This window comes from Aotus nancymaae, unplaced genomic scaffold (genome assembly GCF_030222135.1).
Source record: "Aotus nancymaae isolate 86718 unplaced genomic scaffold, 86718_ANA_hifiasm-v0.15.2.pri h1tg000036l, whole genome shotgun sequence".
Taxonomy (NCBI): domain Eukaryota; kingdom Metazoa; phylum Chordata; class Mammalia; order Primates; family Aotidae; genus Aotus; species Aotus nancymaae.
Genome location: NW_026988450.1, coordinates 30,762,664 through 30,778,581, shown reverse-complemented (window position 1 = coordinate 30,778,581; position 15,918 = coordinate 30,762,664). Strand labels below are relative to the sequence as shown.

At 39.8% G+C, this 15,918-nt stretch overlaps 1 pseudogene; it reads left to right on the top strand.

Annotated features, from left to right (window-relative positions):
* The first annotated feature begins 2,520 nt into the window (after positions 1-2,520).
* LOC135277923 (large ribosomal subunit protein uL18-like) lies at positions 2,521-3,592 on the top strand (annotated as a pseudogene).
* The last annotated feature ends 12,326 nt before the right edge of the window (positions 3,593-15,918 follow it).

The window sequence follows — 15,918 nt, the reverse complement described above, 5'->3', positions numbered from 1 at the left end:
AGGCTGAGTTGGAAATATTGCTTAAAACCAGAAGTTAAGACCGACTTGGTCAACATAACAAGACCCTATCTCTACAAAAATAAAATTAAAATAAAATTTCATTAAAAAGAGAAGTATTCAAGAGAAAGATCAAGATCAAGAGGGACCTCCCTACTGAGTAGAGTCTCACACACCAGCGACCTCCTCTTCCCACTTGAGGACCAGGCTTCCCTGGCCTGCTTTTCTTCCATATTTGCCACATATTATTCATGCTATCAAAGTAGTAGCTACCTGCTAGAATACTGCATTGAGTGTGAGGTACAATGTACAACAGGATTATAGTAGGGTGCAGGTAAAAGGTAAGCACAATGATCAGTGCCAAAAAAAGAGAGTGGTTAGTGATGTGAGAAGGTAATTGCCTCTTGAGTATACCAAAGAGCTTGGGCAGGGCACAGCAACATAATGCTAAGTCTGATGGTTAATACTGAGTGTCAACTTGATTGGATTGAGGGATGCAATATTGATTCTGGGGTGTCTGTGAGGGTGTTGCCAAAAGAGCTTAAGTGGGCTGGAGAAGAGAGATCCTCCCTTATTTAGGTGGGCACCATCTAATCAGCTGCCAATGAATATCAAGCAGGCAGAAAAATGTGAAGAGGCATGACTGGCCTAGCCTCCCAGCCTACATCTTTCTCCCATGCTGGATGCTTCCTGCTCTCAAACATCAGACTCCAAGTTCTTCAGTTTTGAGACTTGAATTGGCTCCCCTTTCTCCTCAAGCTTACAGACAGCCTATTGTGGAACCTTGTGATCGTGTAAGTTAATACTTAATAAACTCCCCTCTATATATCTATCCTGTTCTGTCCCTCTAGAGAACCCTGACTAGGACAGATTTTGGTACCAGGAGTGGTCCTAGAGGAACAGAATATTGAGGATGGAGTTCTTTCATTGGTTTTGGGGTTTCTGGAATTGGCTGCTTAATGTGATTAGACCTAAAAATGCTAAGGACTCTACTTCTAATAGTATGGAGAACACTGATAACCCTCGGTGGAAACTGTTTAGAGAGTTATACCTTTGACCATATGTGGAGAACCAAGGAACACAATGAAACTGATTGGTCGTTCCTAAATTCAGTGGACAAAATGATGAAAGAAAATGACAAACTTGGGGATTCTGTCTCCTGGCTTCAGAAGCAGATACTGAGCCTCAAATCTGCTAAGATTGCCCTGAGAGTCTTATCTCCTGTAGAGAAAGAGCTGAAAAGCAGACACAAGCCCTTATCATGCGAGGGGCTGACCCGCAACAAAAGATGCAAGCACAGCCTTGCCAGGTGTCTACTGTTAAAGTGAGGGCATTGATTGGAAAAGAAACGACTAATACACAGTTATTTAATGATATAGCATTATTAAATAAGTTGTAATGAATCCCGAAGTGCCCAATGACGGCTACAGAATTTCCATATAGGTTAGTTATTTGCTTGAAAAGTAAAGACAGGAGACTGATAATGTAAGTTTGCATAGATAGACCCAGTATTTACTTATATATAACTACATGTTATTTGAGATGGCTTGCAGCAAGTGGGATGCTGATGGAGGCTATGTGGAGTAGAGGCTGGGAGTACAGCATCTCCTGCTCATACCATCCCAGGGAACCTGCCCTGACCTCTTGATGCCTTGCTGTAAACTATTAGCTTCAGGTTGTATTTATTGCTGAATTATTTAGCTTCTGTTTGGTCAATTCCTTAAAATGAGCCACCAAAAATTTAAGAATGTTAAATTGTGTGTAAACACAAAAGATTGAGAACCACAAAACTGTAAAGAACTTCTTTTGAGTTCAAATGTAAAATCTGTTTGTTTGCAGGAATAACTCCAGAATTACCAGCAGCTCATGCAAGATTCTCTGTCTATAGTAAATAATGGACTTCACAACATCATTCAACACAAATCCATTTATCCTATACCTAGTAAGTCCAGGTATTGTGTCTGCATCTGGGCATACAAAGGACAAGACACGGTTAATTGAGCCTTGGCTCTGAGCTCAGTAATCTGGACTAGAATCGCAGTATGATATGGAATGTAAGTGTAAGTATGTTCACTCTCCTCTGGAAAGAAGTAATGGGAAAATAGCTTTTGTTTTTCGTGGAAGAAGAATGACTCCCCCCAAAAAGGAGTAGAAGATGGAAATTATTCCATGGTGAACATGAAGATTAATTGTTTATTTCTTCCTTGGGGGATGCTTTTGAAAAGCATGTTCATTTTCTATCTTTGGGGGCCTGACATTTTTTAATGAATCTACGGTAATGTGTTAGCATCTTTTTTTTTTTTTTATTAATACAAGCCACAGTGATAAGGAGTAAAGAGTCTGTAAAGCAAAGATGGACAAAATCTTCAAATTAACCCAGGGTGGGGAGAAGTTAGAGAGAAAAGATTTCCTAGCACCTTAATGTGCTTAGATGTGCTAGCATCTTAATACATTTTTTCTTATGATAGAAAAAAATATGCTTATACGTGACTTAGGGGGCCTGCAGGTCTCTGTTGAGCCGTGGATGCAGGTCTCTGTTCCACAGGATGGGGTTTGTTAAAGTTGTTAAGAATAAGGCCTACTTTAAGAGATACCAAGTGAAATTTAGAAGACGACAAGAGGGTAAAAATGATTACTATGTTTGGAAGCACTTGGTGATACAGGATAAAATAAATACAAAACACTCAAATATAGGATGATAGTTCATGTAACAGAGATATCATTTGTCAGATTGCTTACGCCTATATAGAGGGAAATATGATAGTCTGCACAGCATATGCACACAAACTGCCAAAATATGGTGTGAAGATTGGTTTGACAAATTATGCTGCAGTGTATTGTACTGGCCTGCTGCTGGCCCGCAGGCTTCTCAATAGGTTTGGCATGGACAAGATCTATGAAGGCCAAGTGGAGGTGACTGGCGATGAATACAATGTGGAAAGCATTGATGGTCAGCCAGGTGCCTTTACCTGTTATTTGGATGCAGCCCTTGCCAGAACAACCACTGGCAATAAACTTTTTGGTGTCCTGAAAGGGAGCTGCGGATGGAGGCTTGTCTATCCCTCACAGTACCAAACGATTCCCTGGTTATGATTCTGAAAGCAAGGAATTTAATGCAGAAGTACACTGGAAGTACACCATGGGCCAGAATGTTGCAGATTACATGTGCTACTTAATGAAAGAAGATGAAGATGCTTATAAAAGACAGTTCTCTCAATACGTAAGGAACAGTGTAACTCCAGACATGATGGAGGAGATGTATAAGAAAGCTCATACTGCTATACAAGAGAATCCGATATATAAAAGGAAGCCCAAGAAAGAAGCTGAAAAGATGAGGTGGAACCATCCCAAAATGTCCCTTGCTCAGAAGAAAGATCTGGCAGCTCAAAAGAAGGCAAGCTTCCTCAGCGCTCAGGAGCGGGCTGCTGAAAGTAAGTTGGGGCCATGGTGGGAAAAATCTGAGAAGTGTGGGAAAGGCATTAAGTCACCTGAAGACCTACTCATTTCACTTCATGGTTTTGCTGAAAATCAGCTAGGCTTGCATGCTGTTACTTCTGTTCCATTTTTTAAAATTCCTAAATTATCAATACATTAATATAAGCAAACCTACACTCTTATTTATTTAAACAAAATTCTCAAAAGTTATTTTTCAGAACTGATTAAGATTTAACTTAGGCTTATACTTTTAAGAAACAAGCATATTGGCAGTGAGTTTCAAAGAAAGCTTAGAAATCTTCTCGGTATTTGTAAATCTCACTGAGATTAACACAGTAGGAGCCAAACCATATGTTGGAACTTTGCATGTCATTTTCTCCTCAGCTAATAACATGCAACAGTTAAGAACTAATCATCTCAGCACGGCTGTACCTGCTGTTCGAGGCTTGGTGGCAGATAATTGCAGCTCAAAGCATCAGAGGAGAGAAGGAAAGACAATGTAAAAGTATTTCCTTTGTAGAGAACAGGGACAGTTATAGGAAAGAATTATATAATTGTGATTTCCGAATTATTTATCTTGTGCCCCAGATGTCACAGGGCTTGAAGTAGAGTTTCGTTATTTAACATGAGTAAGATGTAGGATCTAAAGTTTCTCCTAATAAAATTTAAGTCATTGACTCTCTTTTCAAGGATGGAAGATAAGAAAATTGTGATTCCAATCATGCTTTGTTCCATAGAACTGAAAAGTACAGCCAGGCAGAGAATCCAAAGAAGAAAAAAGTTAAGCTTTTCAAAAAAAGTGGGGGCTAAGTTCCATATGGCTCGCCTGGTGAGGACCAGATGGCCGGGGCCCTGTGCTGGAAGAGCTGACGCTGGCCAGCAGGCAGCTAGTGATTGTGCCCGCTGGAGCCTTCCATGAATAAAGGGTTCCAATCAGTTAGGGCAAGGAAAAGTCATGATTTTTATGTTCATGATTCCTTGATTTATGCATTTCTAGGAGTGAAATAAAATGGCATGAGGACAGATGTGAAAAAAAGGTGGAAGAGTCTCATGATAGGCCTACTGGTGCCAGAAGCCTAAGAGAACAACTCTGGTTGCTAAACTAGAAACCCAACATCTCCAGAATAAAAGCTAATGTCTGTGTAGCACTTTCTATCCCAGATTTTTGAACTGTCACCACCTTATTAGGTAGGTCCTAATTTTGTTCTTATTTTGTAAATGGAGAAGTAAGGCCCCAAAAGAGTGACTCGGTAATATTATCCTAAGATTAGTCATGGAGCCATTTCTGATTTCAGAATTCAAGAGCTCACTCTTGGCCATTCCTTTAGACCACTTGTCTGGAAGACGTGTACTTATTTAAAAGCAAGGCTTCCTTCTCCATCATACACAGAGAGTGAAAGACAGAGTCATTCATTTACTCAACAAATCTTTACTGAACATCTGCAACGTGCCAGGACCCACCGCCTAGGCTGTGTGGATGTTTAAGGTGTGAGGATCGAGAATGATGTGCAAACCAGTGATTCCCAATTTTAAAAAATTCTCCTCCTTCTAGAAGATTCACTTTCACACTCTTTATAAGTTACTGTTCCAGAAAGAACACTGCTATTCATGCCCTGTTGTAATTGTGCCTCCTGCTCCTCATGACACACCTCCTGCTCCCACCAAACTGGATTATAGCTACTCAGAGGCTGAGGCAGGAGGATGGCTTAAGCCCAGGAGTTCAAGGTTGTAGTGAGCCATGATACCACCACTGCACTCTGGCCTGAGCCACCGAGGGAGACCTTGTCTCAAAAAACAAAACAAAAAATCTGGATCATACCCTGCTCTCCCCCATATACCCGACACTTACCATCTTTGGCTTCCTTGATGATACTCTTCTTTCTACCTGTAATTCATCACTGTCTCACCTCAAAATCCTTCTTGTCCAACTGAAATGCAAACTTCTGCCACAAAACCATCTCTCAATTTTGCCCATATGCCACAGCTGGAAGCACCCTCCCCCGCCTTGTTTGAGATTTCTCGGATGCTTTGTCCTTACCTCTCAGGACATCTTGTACATTTTGAGTGTTGTGATTATTTTGTACTGGTATTATTGACCCTTCTTGATTGGGATCTTTTAAGAGAGGATTTTTAGTCTTATCCATCTCTGTGTACTCCAGGATCTAGCAATGTATTGAATAGATGGTTGAATAATAATTTTCCTCAAACACAATTTTCATAAATTAAAGACAACTCTGTGAGTCTAAGCTAAATTATGCAGATTTTAAGAATGTCATTATCCAAGAACAATCAAAGATAGGTAACATTCCTCAAGAACATTATGAAAGACAGTCCCTATAGGCAGGTACCACAAATGAGAACATTTTCTGTTTATTTAGTAAAATTTACCTACATTTTCCAGAATTGCTATGATTTTTATTTGTTTATTCATCTGAGCCCTATACCTGTAGCTGATATTTTCCCTCCTCTCAGCCTCCATTATCCCCTCCTTGTTATGGCCTCATCACGTCTGTCCTGGACTCTTGCAAAAAATTCCCAAGTTCATCTCTAACTTCTGACTCTCTCTCTCTCTCCACTGTAAACTATCTACAGTCTCCAAAATGGTCTTTCTAAAATGTGCTCCCAAGTGGCAATAGACCCGAGTGGTCAAGAGGCTGGGCTTCGCAATCACCGGTGCCCAGGTTTGCATCTCCGTTAGGCCACTTACTGTCTCTGTGACCTTGGAAAAATTACTTAACTTCTCCAATCCTCAATTTCTTCTTCCATATTATTCAAGAAAATTAGTCCTTTCTCTCACAATAATACGGTTTGGTTCGGCGTCCCGACCCAAATTTCACCTCACATTGTAATCCCCAGGTGTCGAGGGAGAAACATGGTTGGATCATGGGGATGCTTTCATGCTATTCTCATGAAAGTGAAGGACTTCTCACGAGAGCTGATGGTTTTAAGTACGGCACTTCCTGACTCTTTCTCTCTCTCTCTTTCTCTCTCCTGCCACCATGAGAAGATGTACCTTGCTTCCGCTTCACCTTCCACCATAATTGTAAGTTTCCTGAGGCCTCCCCAGTCATGCAGAACTGTGGGTCAATTAAACCTCTTTCCTTTATAAATTAGCCAGTCTCGGGCAGTTTTTTATAGCAGTGTGAAAATGGACTCATACACATAGTGTTGTTGTGAAAACTTCTCATGTAAAATGCTTAAGTAACATGCCTAGCATCAGTCTCAGTTACTGAACAGGGCTATCATTTTAGTCTCATTCTTTTGCTAAAAACAAACTATAAATAGTTTTTAATAGGTTTGAATTTAAAATATACATTTCTTAGCCTGAAATACAAAATATGAAGCACTTGATAACCTAGCATCATTCTATGTTTTCATCATGAACTCCCATTCTTTCCTTCATGTAAGCCCTCCCTTCAGCCACAGAGGGTTCTTCTATTTTCCCACCTCATGTTCACACCTATGAATATGTTGGTCACTCTTACTGGAATTCTCCAGTAGTCCATCTGTTAAACTCCTACCATCATACACAACTTAAATATAAGCTCCTCTGTGAAGCCTTCTTGGTTACCCAAGACAAAATTAATTCTCCCGTTTTGTTCCCAAAGCTGCATTGTTCCTAATTCTACTAAAGTAGGTTTCTTACGGCATTGTCATTGTTTATTAGTTCCTCTCAGTAAGCTCTAAAATCCTTTTAAGAATGTGTTTTTATCAGTCTCTGGGTAGCTAATACATACTAGAAGTGAGTGGCACAAACACCCATAAATATCTGTAAAATAAGTGAATAAATGTATAAATGAATAAATTCATGAACCAAATAACTCATTCTTTGTGGAAGAAAAATACAAAGTCAGGTAACATGTATCGGGCCTAAGTATTTCACTTTTAATATGAAATGACAAAACACACACACACATGCCGACACAAAGAAAAATCAAGGAAACAATGTAATATCAGAGAATGGTTTTGGGAAACCATATTCCCTGCACGCCTATTTTAGCCTAATCTTCTAAAGCCTTTCTTCACATCTGCAATAACTTCTGGGCAGTCACAGTTCATAATGGTGACCTGGAGCCACCACAAGTCAAAAACCATTTTCTGGTTACTTTTCAATTGACAGGACATTCCATTTATTACAATAATTTAATTCCTGGTCCATCAGGGCTTACTATAGTAAGAAAGGCAGTCGGAATTATACTTCTGGGAATCATGGAAGCAAATAATTCTAGACAAAGAAAAACCTTTATGCCAGAAGATTTGCTCTGTAGCATTATATACAATAGCTGAAAAATTACAAACAAGCTAAATGTCTAAAATATAATCACATTAAGTGCATTATGGTACATTTACTCAGTGGGATTCTGCTTTTTAGAATTATGTTCTTAATGTGCATATAGTATAATGGGAAAATTAAGTATGTTAAATTTAAAATCAGTGTACATAGCTGCAAATAGACAATTATTACAATCACATAATACAAACAATTATAGAAAAAAATGCTGAAAAAACACATCAACTATTAACAATGTTTGGGTAGTGAAGCCATGATTTTTTTCCTTTTTAGTAATTTCTAAGTATTACTTAATGAAATACAGAGTAGCTGGGATTACAGGCACACGCCACCATCCCTGGCTATTTTTTGTATTTTTAGCAGAGATGGGTTTCTCCATGTTGGCCAGGCTAGTCTCAAACTCCTGGCTGCAAGTGATCCACCCAGTTCAGCCTCCCAAACTGCTGAGATTAAAGGCATGAGCCACCACACTCAACCTAGTTATTTAATTTAAAAGACTATTTTGATGGGCCCAACCGGCCCACTCAAACCACTGGGCTAATTTAGTCCAATGTATGTTAGAAGCCTCTGTGAGTCAGCCTTCCTAAAAAGTCACTGTCAGATATTTGCTAAGCTCTTATCTCAGTTCAACAAGCTTTAGTGAAGCACCTATTGTGTGAAGTTTTTATATTAGGCATTGAGGTGAGAGAGAGAGAGAAGATGCAAAGATAATACACACTATATCATGGAAGGGACTTCAGCCTCATCTTACGTGGCTGGGCTGCACATACCCCACTCGGTCCACTTGTGTGCAGCCTGTCTGTTCAGATGCTATAACAGAGATGCGAATAAAGGGCCACACAGGATTAAACTCCACTTGACAGCAAGGGAAGCTGACATTTGAGTTGGGAGTTAAAGATTGTGAAGTGTAAAATTGTGAGAGAGAAACTCCAGAAAGATGAAGAACGGCGTTAAAATGCATACGGAGTAAAGAGCTGTCTGCTGCGATGGGAACATTCAGTATGAGGTGGGGAAAGGCTTGGAAGGAGGAAAGTATAATTGCAGTAATGCATTTGTTGGCAGTGACACGGAAAGCCTAAATAAACTTGTTCCTCTTCCAAGCTTTAAATATTATATACTTAATTTATTCTGGAATACTCATATCCATAACTTGATTTCCCATAATTTAGTCTATTTTTTTAAGTTCTAGATCTGTATAATTATAATTATAAATATAACAACATCAAATCTTTTTCCAGGATTTACCTGTGCCAGGCACTCTGCTAAGTGTTTTCTGTACATTATTTCAGATGAGCCTCATGAAAGCCATGGGTCCTTATCCCCATTCTACAGATGAATGAACTGAGTCACAGAAATGTTAAATATTTGTCCTCAAATCACACAGGTGGTAAATAGGAATGAAAGGTTGTAAAGGCCAAAGCTAATCACATGGCATTACATTAAAATTAATTCTCAGGGTTTGAGTCGACCAAACTAGGTAATGCCCTACCAAGGTAGTTCAATACGAAAGCCACTAGATGGCGGAACCAGACTAGCTTGCATAGAGTTGTGACTGGGCGTGGTCAAATCTTGGAAGCCAAGAGGTTTAGCAATGGTTGCAAATAGCTGCCTCCCTTCAAACATAGCAGATTGAAATAGGAATAATAATAGTTAAGCTTTAAAGGGAACCTTTTTTCTTTTTTCAAGTCGAACATCAAATACAACTGATCAAAATAATTTCCCATATATTTAAAAGGTATAATCGGCAAAATAAAACTAAACAGAATATGCCTTTTCAATCCTAACTTTACAGAGGGGAGAGGGTGGAAGGCTGTAATCCTGGCCTTTTAAATTGTAGCTATTTCTGGTTTCAGATGTACATACATCTATCTGCTGCAGTAAATCTAGAGCGTAGACCTTGTTTTATTTGATACCTACCAAAGTAAGAGTGTTACTTAACCTAGTAAAGGTCTGGCAATCCAAGTCTGTCTACTTGGATTGACTTACACATTTTCCTTCATTCTGTTAAATTTTCAACTACTGAACTTAGGTTGAATAGGTACAAATATTTATCACGTAGAAACAGTCCAAAAATGTATATATAAGGCAGGACCTAATTTTTTCCCGTCATCTGTAATTTAGTTCAGATGAGTTGAAGCCAAAACCCAAGCAAACTTTGCTCTAAGATCTAAAATAATCATTTCTGTTAACAGCACTGACAAAATTCACGATCAGGATTTCCCTCCCAACTTAAAGGTATGAATAGATCAAAGGGGCACTCTAACAATTCCTGGTTTAAAGCACAGGCCCTACCCAAAATCACAGTAGTGAGATCTTTGTGTAATTGAGGGCTTCATGATGGGAGAGCTCTAAATATGTAAGGGATGCATCAGGCTGAGTCACAGCAAGTTCAGGTCACAATTTACTCACACAAACCATGGGAATCCTTCACGATCCACTTCCTGTTTCTTAGCCGGCACATAACCCGGAGCCCCTCACTCCCGTCTCATGCTCCTCATCCATCTCCCAGCCCTATTTAAAAGAGAAAAAATCCTAGCTAGAAAACATGTCATTAAAGAACACAAAGAAGAATTTGTAATTCTAAAATGTGAAATAAGAAGAACCATTCAGACCCACGTTGAGTGAAACAGAAAGTATGTCACCCATTGTGATTTTGTTAGAACATGCCCCAGAGGCTGTTCCTTTAAATGGGAACAAAAAGCCTCTCTTCTTCCTCCATCTTCCCCTGTTCTTCAAAAGGAGAAGTGCTAAATCTTTGAATAGGATCCCAGAGTATTCGTAGAAGATATATGTATTTATATGTGTGGACATATACATGTATAATCAGCTTTCTTGAGAAATAGCATTAATATAAAATAAAATACACTAGTTTTATTTTAAATTTGTGATGAGCCTGGCCAAATGTATACTGCTGTGTATCCACCACTGCTATCATGAACATTTCTCATGACTTCAAAAATTGCACATTCCTTTGTGCAAACAATCTTCTAACTCTCCCCTCTCCCGGCTCCTGACAACAAATACTCTGCTTTCTGTCACTATAGTTTGTTTTCGTGGGTTTTTTTCCCCCTGGAATGTTTTATAAATGAAATCACATTGTAAGTAGCCTTTTTTACCTGGCTTCTTTCACTCAATATAATGCTTTTTAAGATTCATCCATGATACCGTATATTTCAATGGAGTTTTTAATTGCTGAATAATATTCCATTGTATGCATATACTACAATTTGCTTATCACTTCACCAGCACTATTTTTTTGATTTTAGTTTTTAGCTATTATGAGTAAAGCTGCTAGGAACATTCAAATGCAAGTCTTTGTGAACACGTTTTCACTTATCTTGGGTAAATTCCTACGAGTGGGTCTGCTAGGTCATCCAGTAAGTACATGTTTAACTTCTTGAGAGTCCACCCCATAGTTTATCTAGAGATAGGCTTACTGGGTGTGATTCTTCTTTCTAAATCCCCATGTTTGGAATAGTAAAAGACCCAGGAGCCTCACCCGTATGAAAGGACCCTGAGCCAATGCCCTATCGTTCTGCGTTTCATGCATTTACTATAATTTGTATCATGTTGTTAGCTGAAGAATAAGAAGATTCCAAGATTTTACCTGAGCCTGGGAAGAGAACGCTGTCAGATGGTACCACCTCTCCCACACACATCTCAGGCCAGGGGCCTCGCCTTACTCTGGTGTGTTTTATCGGCAAACTTCCATTGTGATCTCAGGTGCCATCAATGCTAATAATAAAGCTGTCCTTGGCTCTTCTTTGTTAGGGTGTCTCTCCCTCTGGAATCCCAAAGTGAAAGAGATGCTGGTAGCAAGACAACATTCACTTGAATGAATCTCCTCACCAAACTGGCCAACAGCTGTGTGCAGTGTTACAGGTGGTGGTATTCCCTCGCTAAATATTACATGCTAATGTTGTGTGTTATTCTGCAGTTCCAGAAGTCAGAATTTGGAGTACCTCTGACTGAATTTGGAATCTGGAAGTCAGAATTTGTACTATCTAGGACTGAGAAGAGAAATTATCAATAAAATAAACATATGGGAAGTTTTTGCCTTGATTATATTTGGTATGTATTTCTTGAGCATTTACTAGGTACTAAGAAGTATTTTAAACAGTGGGTATACAGACAGCTGGGAACATGACAGACAGGGTTTTCTTTTTATGGATCTTATTTTTTAATAGGGTGGGGATATACCCAATTCACCCATGAATGGGCAAACACATGCACATACACGCATACACACAAACATGCACACATACACACACACACACACACACACACCCCAAGAACAATATTAATGCTGGGCAAAGAATGAAACCAAGATGATATGTGAGCTGGAATTTAAGGAAGCCTCTCTGAAGAAGTCAGCTAAATAAAAATCTGGGGCCAGGTGCCATGGCTTATGCCTGTAATCCCAGCACTTTGGGAGCCTGAGGCAGGAGGATTGCTTGAGCCCAGAAGTTGGAGACCATCCTGGACAACAGCAAGACCTGATCTCTACTAAAAATAAAAAAAATTAAAAATTAGCCAAATATGGTTGCATATGTCTGAGCTATAGCTACTAGGGAGGCTGAGGAGGGAGGATCACTTGAGCCCAGGAGTTCAAAGCTGCAGTGAGCCATGATCACATAACTGCACTCCAGCCTGGATGACAGAACAAGACCCTGTTGCAAGAAAAAAAAAAGATCTTGGAAAATGCATCCTGACGCCAAGGAAGCAGCGGAGTCTCCGTGTTGAACTAACTCTGAAAAACAGAAAGGAAGCTGCTAAGACAGAACTCGGGGCTGGAGAGTGCTCTTAAGATTTCCTTGGCCAGAGTCAGGCCTTCAGATTAAGTGCCAAATATTCTGTCTCCAAACCCAAGGATTATATAACCTTGCCCTTGAGAAATGTAGGACCTTAGAAGAGAATTAAAGAGACTGAGTGAGGCTGAGAGTGAATTAATGAAAACCTAATAACTATTTTTATGTTCAGGGAACAAAATAATGAAAGTGATCAAGACCATTTACCTTGCCTTCTAAAGACACCACCTTCCTCACTCCCTGTATAGCAACACCTCAAAGTTTTATCCAGCCACCTCTTCATATTTGTAAAGATCTTCTTTCAGGTTTATTTCTACATCTATCTATTTGCTGTAGTGATGTGGTAGCTTATGAATTTTTGTTTGTTGTGCCAATTCTATGCTAATATATGCAAATTGGTGATTGTGTTTTGGAAAAGTTGTCTCTCTGAGTGGCATACAATATCAGTATGTGATATTTAAGCACGAAATCACAACATAAACAGCAAAAACATCATTTGTTTTCATGAGATAGCAAAAATTGTGACAGATCATGTTGAGCACAACAAACCCAAAGGCAGACAAGCAAGAGACAGAGGGCAAGGCAGGCTGCTCAGGGTGAGCTGATTTCATTTTACAACTTGGAATTCCCAGCAGTGTGCCCATATTTAGTACGACATTGTCATGGCTCATATGGGTTACATAGAAGTAATTCTGCAATCCTAAAATACTACAGTAGGGTATTTTGTGGATAGAGAGGGCTTACTTCATCGAAATTCTTAGTAAAGAAATGTTACAATCAATGAATGTTATTTTAAAGGAATTCAAAGTGAAAGAATAATTGAGTCTGTAAAATCTTCGGCATTCCCTATAAATGCAATAAACAATGAGTGGACTGTGTATCTACTATCTCATTTAATCTTCCCACCAATATTATGCAAATGGCCTATTTTAACAAATATAGAAATTGAGGCTTAGGAGTATTAATTAACTTGTCCAATACCACACTTGTCAGTGATTCCATAGCTGGAGTTTTACTCCAAGTCTGTCTAAGTTCAGAGTCTCAGTTCTTAAGCACCACACATACTGTCTCAGAAGGAGGATAAACCAGAAAAAAAATGGTCCTCTGGGGCAAGTAATTTCATAATGGCTATAAAAACTATTTTTAAAAATTACATCTCCAGAGTAGGCTGGAGATTCATTTTCCTATTTCCACTCACTCATTCATTCAACAAGTATTTACATGCCAGGCAGTGTTCTCTGCACTGAAACTATGATAATAAATGAAAGAAAATCTCTACCCTGCAGAAGCTTAAATTATAGTAGGAGAGATGTATTAGTTTTGCACAGCTGATGTAACAAATTACTACACCCTGGGTGGTTTACAACAATAGAAATTTATTCTCTCACGGTTCTGGAGGCCAGAAGTTCAAAATCAGCTTGTAGCTTGTAGGGTTGCAATGCCTCTAAAGGCTCCAGGGGAGAGTCCTTCCTTCCTTCCTCCAGCTCCTGGTAGCTGCAGGAGTTCCTTGGCTGTGGCTGCAGCACTCTAAGCTCCGCCTCCTGCATGTGGCCTTCCCCACTGTGTCTTCTCTCCAGTCTCCTATCAGGACTTGTTCTGGATATAGGATCCACCTAGGTAATACAAGATGATCTCATCTCCAGATCTTTAACTTAATTGCCTGGGCAAAAATCTGTTTTTTCTGAATAAAGTTACAACCTCAGGCTCTGGGATTAGGACATGGACATATCTTTTAGGCAGCCACATTTCAACCTGCTACAGGAGAGAAACAATTTTTTAAAATCAAGAACAAATATGTAGTGGCAATAAGGGCTATGGAAAAAAATAAATAGGGGAAAGGAACAGTGAGTACAGGCATGGCGTGCTGTGGTTGCATAGTAACTGGAAGCTCTCACTCAGGTGATATTTAAGAACCAGCCTAAAGAAAGTGATGGACAAACCCATGTGGTTACTACAGTGCAGAGGGGGCTAGCTGCTCTCTAGAATCTTTCTACTTTCCTGGTCCACACTGAGCTACACGTCCCAGCTCCCTTGCTGGGAAGTTTGGAGGTGATGGCTACAGAAGGACTTTTTATTTGAAGACTTTTTTTTTTTTTTTGGTACATCAAAATGGTGATGTGATCAGTTATCAAACAATGCTTAAATTCCTAATTCATTGCATTCCAACTCATGCTGGAAGCTGATGACACTTTCAGCCTGTCCAACAAAAAGCTTCCCCTCTGTGCTCTTTCCCCCTTCTGCCTTGTAAAGGGAGACACTCCTGAGTAACCACAGAAACCTCATGTTGAAGATGACACAACTTCCTCTAGCCTGGGTGGCTGTATGACAACATGGGGAAGGACTCCCCTTGGAGCTGTCCACCCACCCCACACTATTCATGAGAAAGATGTCCACTGTGTTTGAGGCATCCTAGAATTCTGGATCTACTCATATAGCAGTTATCGTTTCCTAAGGAATACACAACAGGGAGAGCATTAAGGCAGCAGGTACAAGGTGAGAAAGGGCATGCTCTATGTGTTTACAGAGAAGCAGGACAGACAGCCAGTATGGCTGGAATGACGTGGGCAATGAGGAGAGGGCCCGAAGATGGAGTCGCAGAGGTCCGGGGGCCCGTCATGTACTGCTGCAGATCACAACAGACTAACTTGGGAAGTCACTGTAGAATTTAACTCAGGAGTGACATAATTTGAGAGGATTACTATGGCTTCTGCAGGGAAAAAAGAACGTAGAAGGGCAAGTGCTTGAAGCAGGGAGATCAGTTAGGAAGCTACTGCAATCATCAAAGCAAGACCTGAGAGGTTTAGTCTAGGCTTGCAGCAGTCAAGGTGGGAGATTGTGTAGGTAAGAGAGACGTTTTAAAGGTATATCCAACAAGATTTCTTGACAGATTGAGTACAAATGTGAGAGGATGACAGAATATGAGGATGACTGAGGTTTTGGCGCTGATCCAGAAGGATGGAGCTGCCAATTACACTGTTCCATAAAGGCAACCCTCATGTCAGTATCCCATGAATACCTATAGTGACCATGATGCAGCCTTCACAGAGCCAAAGAAGCCTCTGGATGAAGAATTCTTAACGAGAAATAGCAGGGCTAACAAAGATTTCTTGCCTCTATTCTTTGGGATACTCTCTCAGCATGCTTTCATCCTCCCATACAAAAGATTTTTTTCTTTGCAAGTGCTGCCATCTGCTCTAAATTTGACACCTGTGTGGTTTTACTGTGTTTTTTTCAAGTCTACATTAGTGATATTTTTCTGTCTGCAGAACAGGTTTACAAAAAGCAGGAACTATCGCTATTTGAGTATCTATGCACTGTCTACTCAGATACCTTATGCAATGAATTAGGAATTTAAGCATTGTTTGATAACTGATCACATCACCATTT